Raw genomic sequence first — 13,277 nt, 5'->3', positions numbered from 1 at the left:
TTCCTTCATAAGCGCTAGGCAATTTTTCAATGTTGAAATGAGTCACCAAAGAAACATCTATGGATTCCATCATTTTCAGAGAAATTAGAATCACTAATTCTTGTCTGGTTCATATTTCTAAATTAAAGTTAAAATAATAACATTGATTGAGTAGCCACAAATGTCTTAGACAACTGAGACATGTTGGTAGTCACTGTAGGTAATTCAAAGATTACAAAAACATATTTTTTGTTCTCTATAGGCTGACGATATACCAGGAAAAATAAACTTACATGAAGTAACTAAAAAACCTGTAGGACAGACCTATAGCTTGACTCTGTAAACTACTTCAATCTCCTCTCTCTTGGCTTCTCATGCTATATAGGCTGAACAACCAAATACTCCAATTCCTGGCCACTTCTGTAGCTATAGATAGCCATGTGTCACAGTTCTGTGTAATGAGATATAAGTGAGAGTCCCTAGGGAGAACTTTCATTCCCAGACTATAAGGCAAGGCTTTTTGAAGATCATACTTTTATTCTTTGTCCTCTAACATTTCTCCTTCTTCTTCCTAGAATGTAGATACACTACCTGGAGGGCCAGTGACCATCTCTCAACCATGAGAAGAAAAAGCCCTATACTAAGGAGAGTAGAAAATTAAGATAGGAGGAGCTGGTTCCTTGATGATACCCTTTAATTGCTCCATCAGTCTTGGATGCCAAGCTTCAAGTTAATTGTTGAAGCTACTGTTAGTCAAGTGTTATTTTTACTAGTAATCAAACTTACTTCTAATGCAACAAGTATAATGATATTATAATAGAAGCACGAACTACAAACCCTGGTATAAGCAAAGGGAAAATTATGTGAGAGAAGGGAAAATCTAAATCAATACATTTGAGTGTCTAATATGTGCCATACACTATGCTAGGCTATAAAGATAAGGATTAATTAGACAAGACCCCTGCCTCAAGGAATAATTTTCTGTTTAAAAAAGTGCCAAGAGGGGCACCTGGGTGGCTCAGTTGGTTGAGCATCCAACTTCGGCTCAGGTCATGATCTTGTGGTTCATGGGTTCAAGTCCCACATCGGGCTCTGTGCTGATGGCTCAGAGCCTGGAGCCTGCTTCCGATTCTGTGTCTCCCTCTCTCTCTGCCTCTCCCCCATTCGTGTTCTGTCTCTCTGACTTTCAAAAATGAATAAATGTTAAAAAAAAGTGCCAAGATGCTTGCATTTAATATTCCCAAGAAAATTATATCCTTTCTACCACTACCACCCTCACCATCACCATCATCACCATTTTTCTTCCTTACAAAATACAATGTTGGCCAGGGTGGTATCTCAAAAAACCTTCAGTTTGGATTTTATATTACATATAATAAGTTCATGTACATATAATAATATATATGTGTGTATATATGTAGATATAATTTTTTAAGTTTATAAATTTATTCCAAAATTTAGACTCATAATGAGAAAGAATGGCATTTGATAGGAAAAATGTTGGGCTCAGAGAACCCTTGTCTTGAAGGTATGGAGGCATGGAATCCAGTGGGATGTCAGGGGAAACTTTGTTGGAGCATGCGTTGTAAGGCTGAAAGCAATGGCAAATGAAGTGGGAGAGCTAGGATATCATTTCCCAAACCATGGCACTTGCCCTTTACCCTATGTAGAGAATAATCCCCTCATATAGTAAATGATGATCTGCTGGGTCTGGAGTTAGACAAAGCTGGGTCTGTAGTCTAGTTCTATTATATACCAAATTTCTTAGCCTCTTTGTAACTAATTCCTTATTTATAAAACGGAGATAAGAGTGGTTCCAACCATGCACCTGGTAAACATTCAATAGTGTTAGTTATGAGCCACTCCTGTTCCTTCTCCCTACTTAACATAAATCTCTAAGATTCTTTTTGCCTTCCTTATTAAACTAGATGAGGTCCCCCCAGCCCCATGTTGAAGAATTTACTACTTAATCCCACTGATTTTCTTTGATAGTGCCCTTTACCTCTTTCTTTCAAGGCCAACTTCTTGATAAGGTGGATGGAACACTCACCATTGTCAGTTCTTCACTTGCTCATTAGTAGAATCATATAGGAACTCTTGAGCAGTGTTACTAGAATCATCTCCTTTATCAAATTTCTAAAATCAGCCAATTCTGCCATTTATGAAGAATATTTTTAAATAACCAACAAGTATAAATGACTATTTCTAATAGCAACCATGTTCATGGCACTTACTGTTCATAGTTATTGAGTCTTGAAATTACAATAGTATATCCCCTACCAATAATTTGGTTTCAGCAAAGAAATCAGAACATACACAAAAATTACCTTTTAAAGGGGATAAGATATATCATGAAGTCCATTAAAAGTGGGAAGTTTATACTTCTTATAGAGAAGCTCTCAAGTCCTCACTCAGAGCCCACTAACTTTTAAAACATTTCAAATGACTTGATATATATCAAGTCACACACACACACACACACACACACACACACACACACACACACACTGGAGTATTACTTAGCAATCAAAAAGAATGAAATTTTGCCATTTGCAACTACATGGATGGAACTAAAGGGTATTATGTTAAGTGAAATTAGAGAAAGATAAATATCATATGACTTCACTCATATGAGGACTTTAAGATACAAAACAGATGAACATAAGGGAAGGGAAGCAAAAATAATATAAAAACAGGGAGGGGGATAAAACATAAGAGACTGTTAAATATGGAGAACAGAGGGTTACTGGAGGGGATTGTGGGAGGGGGGATGGGCTAAATGGGTAAGGGGCATTAAGGAATCTACTCCTGAAATCATTGTTGTACTATATGCTAACTTGAATGTAAATTAAAAAAATAAATTAAATAAAAAAACCAAAAATAAAAACATTTCAAATGACTCTCCTCATCTGGTTTCTCAGAAGAAAAGATGTTAAAAGTTACATGTAGGAAGAAATTGTGATAGAGGCAAACTGAAAGCACCATAAGTGACAGCTGACAGGAAGGAGATGGAAAGATAGGAATTTAAGGCTATAAAATGTGGGGATATCTATCTTCTCCATATTTGTAGTTTTGGCCTCCCAAACATCTCCCCCCCAACAAGCTTTTTGATAACAGCATACTAATTTTCTTTTGTGGAATCCACATCTTCTCTATTCTCCATCCATGTGGTTCATAGGAGACTCATGTCCTCCTCACGTTCCTTATCTCCATGCTCTACCAATGCTCTGGAGATGAGGACAAGCCTGGCCAATGAGAGAACTTCTTCCCCCGTCATACTGATTGTTTTAGGCATGAGCATGTGATCCATACCTGGCCAGTGAAAGTCAACTTTAAGGTGTTCACTGGAACCATTGAGAAAGAGCTTTCTTTCTGTTGGGGTTGCTAAGCCCAGACTCACTATTGACAACCCTTGTGACATACAGAAAAGCCTTCCAAAGAATGAAGTGACCACAGAGCAAAGCAGATCCTTAATATGGAAGGAGAAAAAAGGAAAGTCCCAAATTAATAACCACATTGTTGATTTAACAGGAAGCAGCTCCTTGTCAGTTATAGGTAAGCTAATAAAGTCCTTACTAGTTAGAGTTGAGTTTCTGTCATTTGCCACCAAATGAATCCTCAGTAAGAACCTTCATACCTGAATTGGCCCTGAAGGATCTCTTGTATAATAACAAATGTTTGGAAGGTGATTTTACATCTTCAAGAAAATGAAAAGAAAAAAAAAAACTGATGTGCTAATACTTTTGGTTTTAAGAGGCATTAAAATACATAGCATGGGTTAGCAATGTAAAAAGAATGTTAAAGAAAATGTGGCATTCAATAAAATAGATGTCAGTTATCCAGAAAGTTAAGTGAAATGCTTTGTTTTCAACAATGCTATCTATCTATCTATCTATCTATCTATCTATCTATCTATCTATCTATCTATCTATTGGAAAAGACAGAATCCCAAGCAGGCTTCATGCCCATCATGAGATCATGACATGAGCCAAAATCAGGACTAGGATGCTTAACTGACTGAGCCGCCAAGATGCTACTTAATAATGCTATTTAAGTAATAAATGCTATTTAAGTGAGACGAATAATATTTTACTGTGTTCATAAAAGTCTTTTAAAATATTTTGTCCCAGTAAAACTTCATGAAGGCTGTTAAACTGAGATACTGGGTGTCTGGAATGGAGAAATTAAAAAGTGGGGAAATATGGAGAAACTAGTTGATTTCCTAGTAATTAAGAATTATAGTTTAATGTAATAATAAAAGTTGGAAAGGTTTTAGAAATTACTTGGTCCAATTTCTTTAATATTCACATAAGAAAACTAAAGCCTAGAGAAGCTAAATGACTGTTTTCAACTAACATAGCCAATATCAGGCAAGCCTCATAAACTGCAGTAAAACTGTATAAATATTTGTGAAATGAGAGAATTCTTTAATCTATATCTTTGATTTCAGGTTATTTCTACTAAATCACTGCATTATATTTTTATATATTTTTGCTGTAATATTTTATTTAAAATCCCACTCACATATAGTCATAATTAACTATAAGTTTGAAAACACATTCCATAATAAGTTTGGAAAATATTTTTATTTTCTATCTTGTATCACCTTCAGCTTTATTCTTTCCCATTGTTATGACTGTGATAGAGTTTATTATAAACAAAATATTTTATTAGTCCATTTAGGTTGCACAACATTGGTGACAAAATAAATGAAACAAGAACTTTATTCTGTTCTCATGACAAATATTGCTTATATATTCTGAAATTATTAGTTAATTGGCTAAGCAATAACTTGCCATTTAAATATGCCCTAAGATTCTAGGGATTAAGGAGCTCTCTTTTTAAAAAATCCAGTTAGTCTACTGTCATACCACCCTGAACACTCTCGATCTTATCTGATAAAAAATCCAGTTAGACTAAGATGCTTTGAGAGATTTTTGTATATAAAAATATGACACTAAGAAATAGGAAGGCAAAGCACATTTTAGATAAATACTAAAAGTGCCTATATACAGAAGCAACAGTTTTTTTCTGCTTCTCAATCAAGACGTTGTATTATTCTGATTGATACACAACAATAAACTACATTAAACAAATTTATCTCACATCAAATGGTGGAATTTTACAGATTTCATAATTCAGTCATGTTAATTTAATCAAAGTTCTGTGCCTTAAATATAGATTTCAACAGAAGAATGTGGTTTGACCTAAGCCAAAGGATGTGGCTGTTATGACTGTTGTGATTACCCACTTGCTAGAAGGTTAGTAGATCAAGTTCTAAAAACATATTCAAAAGTTGTTGGTCACTCATGCCTCTCTTTAGCATTCCCAGTATACAGAATTTCCTGCAGGACTGATCCACATGCTTAGAAACCATCTTGGCTTAATTTGAGCTTTATGTTGCAATACTAGGAACATATGCCACCAAAATCATAGAGCTGTGGACTTGAAAAGAACAGTCTCCTAAGTCTTTCCTCCAAATTTGAGAGAAAATTGCAGATGAAGAATCACGGATAAAGAATATGAACATTATGTATGAGCATTTGCAGGTAAATAAATAGGAAAAAAAAGTCTGTAAATTGTAGTTGCCTTTGGGGAGGGAAATGGAATCAGAGTGGTTGGAATATCATTTTTATTCTCTGTATTTTTGCATTGTTAGGATTTTTACAATAAGATTTTCTTATGCAATTCAAAATACATTTAAACAACGTTATGTAATTTTAAAGCTTTAGAGAAAAGAAAATGATACAGCTTTCCTCAGTAATAATATTTTTCAGAGATAAAATCTGGTAATTTCCCTTTAGATAATCCCATTGCTACAATTTAAGTTAATTTTTTTGTTTTGGGGGTTTTCAGAGACGATGGGGAACTGCCTAGCATCTTCTACAGCAGTTTTCAAATATTTTTTAGGTCAAAAAATAATCTTTCATCAAATAAAACCCTACCCTGAAATCCAACAAATGGGACAAATAAAGGGGACTGCAGGAGCCGTGTCCACTAACCCCTACTTCTCCTGGCAAGTGAAAGACACTTTGAAAATTACTTTTGCAAATATGCTCTCATATACAGAAGGCTGTTAAATCAGCCTTCTCTTTTTCAGGTTATCTTATTAATCTAAATGTTTAAAAGTGCTTTCTGTAATATTCCAGAGGAAATAAAAGAACTCTCAATTTGTGAATGTCCATAGACTCTTGGTCAAGTAAAATATGCTTACTGCTATCAGTTAAATTACTGCTAAAGGATCATTACATAGATAAAGGCTGGTTATTCTTATTTCTGTCTGAGGTAGGGACAGACCAACACTTAATGGGGTAATCCTAATGAGAATTTACATATATGGCTGGAGTACTGTATGTGTTATTTATACATTTGAAAGAACATCTCAGTGACTATCCATTAAGTACTCTATAATAACAAAAACTCCTACCTTTGGTGTTCAACCATAGGTTGGAACACCAACACATGTGTTGGAAGTGGAAGCTCAGTCTGATATGTCTATGTAGAACATATAGAAACCTTTCAGTTTCTGGATTCTGCTAATCAACTGCTGATCTAATGCTCATTCTCCAAAAGGAGACCCACCCAGCAGTGAGGAATTCAGGTCAAGTGAAGGGTGGGACTTAAAATTTCCTTGAATTAGTTAACTGAAATGACTAAGAATGTTTCCCTGAACAAAATAACCTTATCTGAAAGTGTTAGGTGTGCTGACCATATGAGACCAAGCAACCAAAGGAAAACAAGTACTGTTCTATTTGGCTAACTGATACAGTGATTTGGTTGAATCATCGTGAAGTAAAACACTATGTAATGAGATACGAATATAAGGAAATTACTCCTAGGTAAGAAGGGACCCAATACTTGCTTCTCTCCTTTCTAAACTCTCTCCCAAGGACAAATGCATTTAATTAAAATTTAAAATATTACCTCTAGGCCTACTAAAATCTGATTCCAAAGATTCGATCTCCTCAAGTGGGGCAACCCAACCTATTACCTAAGAGCCGTTACTCAGGTATGTCAGTGTGTACCTTCCCCACCCTTAGGGATAAATCATTATTGGTCTAAATCAATCTCTGTAACACCATTCCTTCATGCCAGCTGTTGGTTTAGGGCTGGGCATGATTCACTTCTCACCAATGAAATCTGTGGGCAAGGCTGTTGGGGACCACTGGATATGATATTCCTCCCCCCTCACCCCCCAAAAAGAGGCAAGAACCCTCTTCTTTTAAAAAACATTTATTTAATTTAAAAATTTTAATTTTTTAAAACAATTTTGCAGTACCTTTATTCTTTTTTAAAATTTTTTTTAATGTTTTTATTTTTTTTTGAGAGAGGGAGACACAGCCGAGTAGCGGATGGGCAGACAGAGAGGGAGACACAGAATCTGAAGGAGGCTCCAGGCTCTGAGCTATCAGCACAGAGCCCGACGTGGGGCTCGAACTCACGAACCATGAGATCATGACCTGAGCCGAAGTTGGATGCCCAACTGACTGAGCCACCCAGGTGCTCCAAATTTTTAATTTTTAAAATTGCATCTATCTATTTATTTAGTTACTATTTATTTTTTCTTCTCTTCTTTTTGTCTTTAAACTGTGTATCTGTGTGTGTTTGGGGGGGGAGGGGATGGGGCCAAGGATGACGACTGTGTTTCTTGGAACTCTAGCAGCCATCATTTACCATGAAGAAAAAGACAAAATTAGCTCATGGAAAGCAAACTAAATCTTGATATCATTGGGCTACGGAACAAACCCTGGATCCAATTACCTCCACACACCTTGTGTAAGAAAAGTAAATTTGTATTTTTGAAGACAATTTTAGCTGAATTTCCTATTACCTGCAGCCAAAAGCAGCCTAACCAATACAACAGGTGATTTTGATGCAGAGCCAGTTCAGAGAAGCTCTGATGAGCAGTAATGGGAACCTTTGGCTCATATGTGTTTCCCTAGCTTCTTGACATGGTGCAAAATCTTCGTGGAGGATGAACAATCAGAATACTGCCTCTGTGTTGCTATTTATCAAAAATATTCAGAAAAGAATATTTAAGTAGCTAAAAAAAATCAGTGCCAAAGTTTTTAGTGCCATTCTTTTAGTCAATAGAGATTACAGAGATTGTAAGGTTATATATTTTTCCTTTCCTATCCCTGAGGTTTGGTTGTAATATTTGAATAGTGAATAATAACAAGTTGGGCTTATAAACATTTGATGGTTTTCTAAATGTCTATTCATGAAGCAATTACAACCACAACAAAACAGCACTACTATTACCGCCTGAGGTTTCATTTTTTGCTTTTTCTATCTGGTAAAATTCTACTAGTCATTCAAGATCTAACTCAAATGTCACCTTCTCAATTAGTATTTTTTAACTTCATGTAGACTAACTCTGTACCTCTTTTTTCTCTCTGTGGAGTCATTCATTCACTTATTTAACAAACATCTATTAAACTCTTGCCATATTTTAGCCCTTGTTCCAGGGATTCAAGAATGAACAGTCTGAGGGATGAAAGATACAGCATAGAGAATACAGTCAATGGGATTATAATAATGTTGTACAGTGACAGATATAGCCACACTTGTCGTGAGCATAGCATGACATAGAGACTTGTTGAATCACCATGTTGTACACCTGAGACTAACATAACATTGTGTGTAAACTATACTTCAATAAAAAAAACACACAAAAAAGTGAACAGTCTGACATAGTTCCCACACTCAAAGGCTGTAACGTAGTCAGAGAATGATAGCTCATTCCTTAAACAACCATAGTAAAGGGTGGTAAGTTTCGATATTAGGCACATGAGATAACAACTCTATCCCTTTACAGTTGGTGAAGTTCATCAGACTTTTACTGATTTTCTGTGGTGTGTAAAGCACAAGAGATACAAAGATTACTGAGATGCAGTCTATTCTTGAGGGATGGAAGGAGACTGATACATGTTCATCAAACCAGTTTCCTGTGTGGTCTGGGCACACAGATAGTAGACATTTCCCAGTCTCCCTTACATGTTAGTGTGGCAAGTCATTGAGGTGTGGCCAATGGGATGTGGGCATAAGTAATGTCTGCCACTTCCATTTTTTACCTATAAGAAACTTCCATGCAATCTACAACATACCTCCCTCTACAACATACCCTGTCTAATGTCTGAAAACTAAGAACTTTTAAGGTTTTAGGGGATGACAAAGCCATAATATAAAGACTTTGGGTTCCTCACTGAGTAGAATGACACCCACTGAACACCTGATTGGACTTTACCTGAGTAGAAATAAGCCTCTACTATGTTAAGGTACTGAGATTTTGGAGTTTATCTGTTATAACAGATAGTTACGGCAATTGCTGAGGGCAGAGCCCAAATGAAAGCATTCACATCATTGCAAGCCCCTGAATCTAATCTCTTGGTTTCATTTCCCTTCTAAAGAAATGGAAGAGATTAGGGGATCCTGGGTGGCTCAGTCTATTTAGTGTTCAACTCTTGATTTTGGCTCAGGTCATGATCCCAGGGTTGTGGGATCAAGATTCTCTCTCCCTCTGCCCCTCTCCCCTGCTCATGCACGTGCTTTCTCTCACTCTCTCAAAAAAAAAAAAAAAAAAAAAAAGAAATGGAAGGGATTAGGTTTATGTGACTCTTAGAGGCCACATAGCAAACATATTCATCAGTCAGTGCAGAACATCGAAACCACTTCAGGTATTTTAAGCAGGAAGAGGTTTTACACAGGGAATTAAGTGAATTGTTTAAAGGCTAGAGACTGTTGAAAGGGTTAGAAGAGTAGGTTCTAGATTGGGCCTCCGGGAATGACTTCTAGAACAGTAGTAAATGAACTGTTGAGGAATGTACTATTTTTGCTACAGTCAGAAGGCCCCACAAGGACTACAGAGTTCAAGGACACCATTGTAGCTATGAGTCCGAGAAGCTGGGATCTGGAAGCTGCCTGGGCAGGGAACACAGACTATGTTCACCACTTCCCTCAGTTGCTTCTTGATGGCCACAGAGCTGGTGATTCAATATGATGATGCTGAGTCTGGCTGTCACCACTGTTGTAAGTCCCTCCCCACACCCACAGTTGTGGAGACTAGGACTGGCAAATCCTGGACCTTCCTTGCCAAGAGAAAACAGCAAAAAGTAGCAAGGAGATGGCCTCTGTCTTACCTCTGCCTTCAAAAGCTCAGACAAGTTCATCTACTTGCCAGACACTAATGTTACATCTAGAACTTTGGCTGGATTGGAGTCTAAGGAAGTGTTTTTAGCTCTCCAGTGTCTCCTATACAATAAGGCATGCTGGAAGCAGGTAGGGATCGATATGAGTGCCAACCTTCTATATCCAGCACAGCAACTTTTGGAGTAGACTCCAAGACAGACCTGTATCACTGAGTTCTTCCCATTTTTTCAGAAATCCTTTAAAAAAAAGGGCAAGGGGCATCTGGGTGGCTCAGTCAGGTTAAGCATCTGACTTCGGTTCAGGTCATGATCTCACGGTACATGAGTTCGAGCCCCGCGTCGGGCTCTGTGCTGACAGCTCAGAGCTTGGGTGGATCCTGCTTCAGATTCTGTGTGTGTCTCTCTCTGTCCCTGCCCTGCTCATGCTCTGTCTCTCTTTGTCTCAAAAATAAATAAAAACATTTAAAAAAATTAAAAAAGAATAAACATTAAAATTAAAAAAAAGCAAACATCTACTCAATAGGGTTAGAATTCTAAAGATCTTAATACTCTAGTAAATATAAATTTGTGAATCAGTCACTTTGCTCACGTCATTAGTACAGCATGAATCACTCTACCTAGTAACTTGTTAAGTATATTCTGATCCACTGGATTTTGAGGTATTGAATGGCAGAAACTGTAGTTAGTTCATATTTGTATTTCCTGTCCCCATGCCTGCTTGGCCCAGAGAAGACAAACAGATATTTGCTAAAGTTAAATGTTTCATTCTGAACTTAGAAACAGTAAGCCAGAATTTCATGACAGCAGTTTGTAGCAGCAACAATGTCAGGTGGAGGCCCCATTACAGAGTAGGGGAATAGGGTTTCTGTCTTTCAGTGAAAACAGAGGTTAATGTGGCTAAGGAAGGTACCCGCCTTCTCTGTCCACTGGTGTTGTCCATTTCTTGAAGGGAGGCTAAAGTCAATGGTGGCTTTCTGATATCAATTTTTTAGGGCAACAAATCACCAAAGTCTTCGGTGAGATACCAAGGATGCAACAACAAGGATGAGATAACAAGCTGCTGCCTGGTAAGTAAAAAAAGCCACAGGCAGTGTGCACTTTCAGCATGTGGTTGTTCTCCAGCCAGTGGGATCTGATGGTTCTCAGCATCTTGGCGGTGCTAACGTAGCCCACAGTAGCCACAGCCTCTGGTGTTCGAGAACTAAAACACAAACAAGAAAAACACGCTCTGGACACTCAGTGTCCTCTGAGGGCTACTCACCTGGCGGTCTCCAGCGCAGGAAGAGTGGGAGACGGGCTAAAATATCTTCCGGGGGAGCCTGGTCCAGCCACGCGCGCGCATCGCCCCAGGCGGAGCCGGAGGCTGTGAAATACGCTTATATCTGGGCCCTGGGCGCGCCGCGGCTTTCCGAGGCTCCGCCTTCTCTGCGCGCGCGGGGCGGCCCTGTGGAGGGAGGGCCGTCTGGTCCGGCGGCGCCTGAGTAATACCGTGAGCGAGCCCGGGAGGGACCCGGCCCCAGGCGGCCGCCCCACGTGCCCTCCGCCGGGTCGGGGTCTGGCGGCGCGCAGCCTTCCCGGGCGGGGGGGCCCGGCGGGCCACCCGCCCGCTTGCCGAGATGTCGCACCTCACCGTCGTGTTTCAGTCGTGCGTTCTGGCTGGGCGGCCGGCTCCCGGTGCCGGGACGAGCGCGTCTTCCCCGGGAAACTCGCAGGAAAGGCCGCCCAGCGAGCGCGGACCCCGGCGGTGACGAGAACTCTGGAGAGGACGCGCAGCGCTGGCTTTTCTGGAGTCGGGAGTGCAGGCCCGACAGCCAATTACGAGGTTTAATGTTCCCTAAACCCACTAATACACTTCGGGTTTTAACTCCACCTTTCAGCCGTGCTTTTCGAAGTGTCTTCTCCGATGCGGTGGGAAGATCGCATTCTCCGTTTGGGCGGCCAGTTAGGCGGGATTAAAGACTTGTCCTTCCCCCTTGTATCGCGTCTTTAACAGGAGCCCTTCTTACCGCGTTGTTGTAGATTTGAACCTTCCCATCAGCAGTTTCTTTTTCCATTAAAACTCCCTTCCATTTCTGTGTCTTCCTTTTCTGTATGTTTCCCGGCTCCAGGTGTGTGTATATATGCGCGCGCCCCGTTCGGGGTAATTTTCATTTCCTTCAGAAATAAAAATGGTCTTACCTAATTTTCACTTCTTGGCTCAATTTTAATCACCGCTTTTCAAGCAAGGGGACAATGTCAAGTTAATATCTCCACCAAATAAAAACCACTCATTCTTGTCTTTCAGCCTCCTTTGTGGGCAGGACGGATGAACCTACGTTCTGTACAGTAAACTTCAGGGCATCTAACGTGATTATTACTGTATTTTCCTAAGTCGAATTCTTCCTCTCCTAAGGACTGGGGAAGTTTCTAGTGGTATCCAGCTTCCTCTTACCACAGGAATGAAATACAGTTTTCCTTTTGTTTCAGTCATATGATCTTCATCGACACATCACCCGATTTGAATAACACGACTTTGGAGAGGAACACTGAACTTTTTAGTTAGGTTTTACCTGCACTTTTATTGTTTATAATGTTTTATAGTTTATAGTTGGATGAGAGCATGCAGTCTGAAGAAGCATTTGTTAATTAGAATTCATTTTCAAGAATTCATCATTTGTTTATTTAGAATTCATCTGTCATAGTTATACACACACCCATATACTTGCTCACAGCATGAAGTACTTCATAACATACTTGTAAGTTTCGTTGTTCCACTACTCCACTTGATAAGAAGTTACAGCATTTTGAATATGATACACCAAAAACAAAACACAAAACAAAAACCCAAGTCATTTGGCCCAGCTCCCTTATTTCACAAACCAGAATACTAAAATCTAACATATATCCGGTGACTTGGTCTAGTCACAAACCAAGCGTTCTGTGATGCAGTTGTGGAAACCTGGTCCAGAACCCCAAAACAAATCCTGTATCAATGGACTCTTTGGGAATGCTGGTCAAAATATCCTTTGCTGTCAATTTTAACTTTTTTTCATCAATCACATAATACTCTTCCTCACACATAAAATGTTATCCTCTCAATGTCCATTTCAAAATTTTCCTTGTTAATATTAATATTAGTTGTTAATTAAGTTTCTAAGAGGAAAGACTAAG

At 38.8% G+C, this 13,277-nt stretch overlaps 1 protein-coding gene across 3 annotated transcripts in view; it reads right to left on the bottom strand.

Annotated features, from left to right (window-relative positions):
* Nucleotides 1-12,610, bottom strand: part of SLC9B2 (solute carrier family 9 member B2) — a 49,168-nt gene extending 36,558 nt beyond the window's left edge. For all 3 annotated transcript variants that reach the window (XM_015082904.3, XM_027061691.2, XM_053217091.1), the window contains exon 1: nucleotides 11,389-12,610. The gene's annotated coding sequence lies outside the window, so the exon portion shown is untranslated. The remainder of the gene's footprint in view (nucleotides 1-11,388) is intronic.
* Nucleotides 12,611-13,277: the final 667 nt, after the last annotated feature.

The sequence above is a fragment of the Acinonyx jubatus genome, chromosome B1 (assembly GCF_027475565.1).
Source record: "Acinonyx jubatus isolate Ajub_Pintada_27869175 chromosome B1, VMU_Ajub_asm_v1.0, whole genome shotgun sequence".
NCBI lineage: Eukaryota > Metazoa > Chordata > Mammalia > Carnivora > Felidae > Acinonyx > Acinonyx jubatus.
This window is presented reverse-complemented; position numbering and strand designations above follow the sequence as displayed.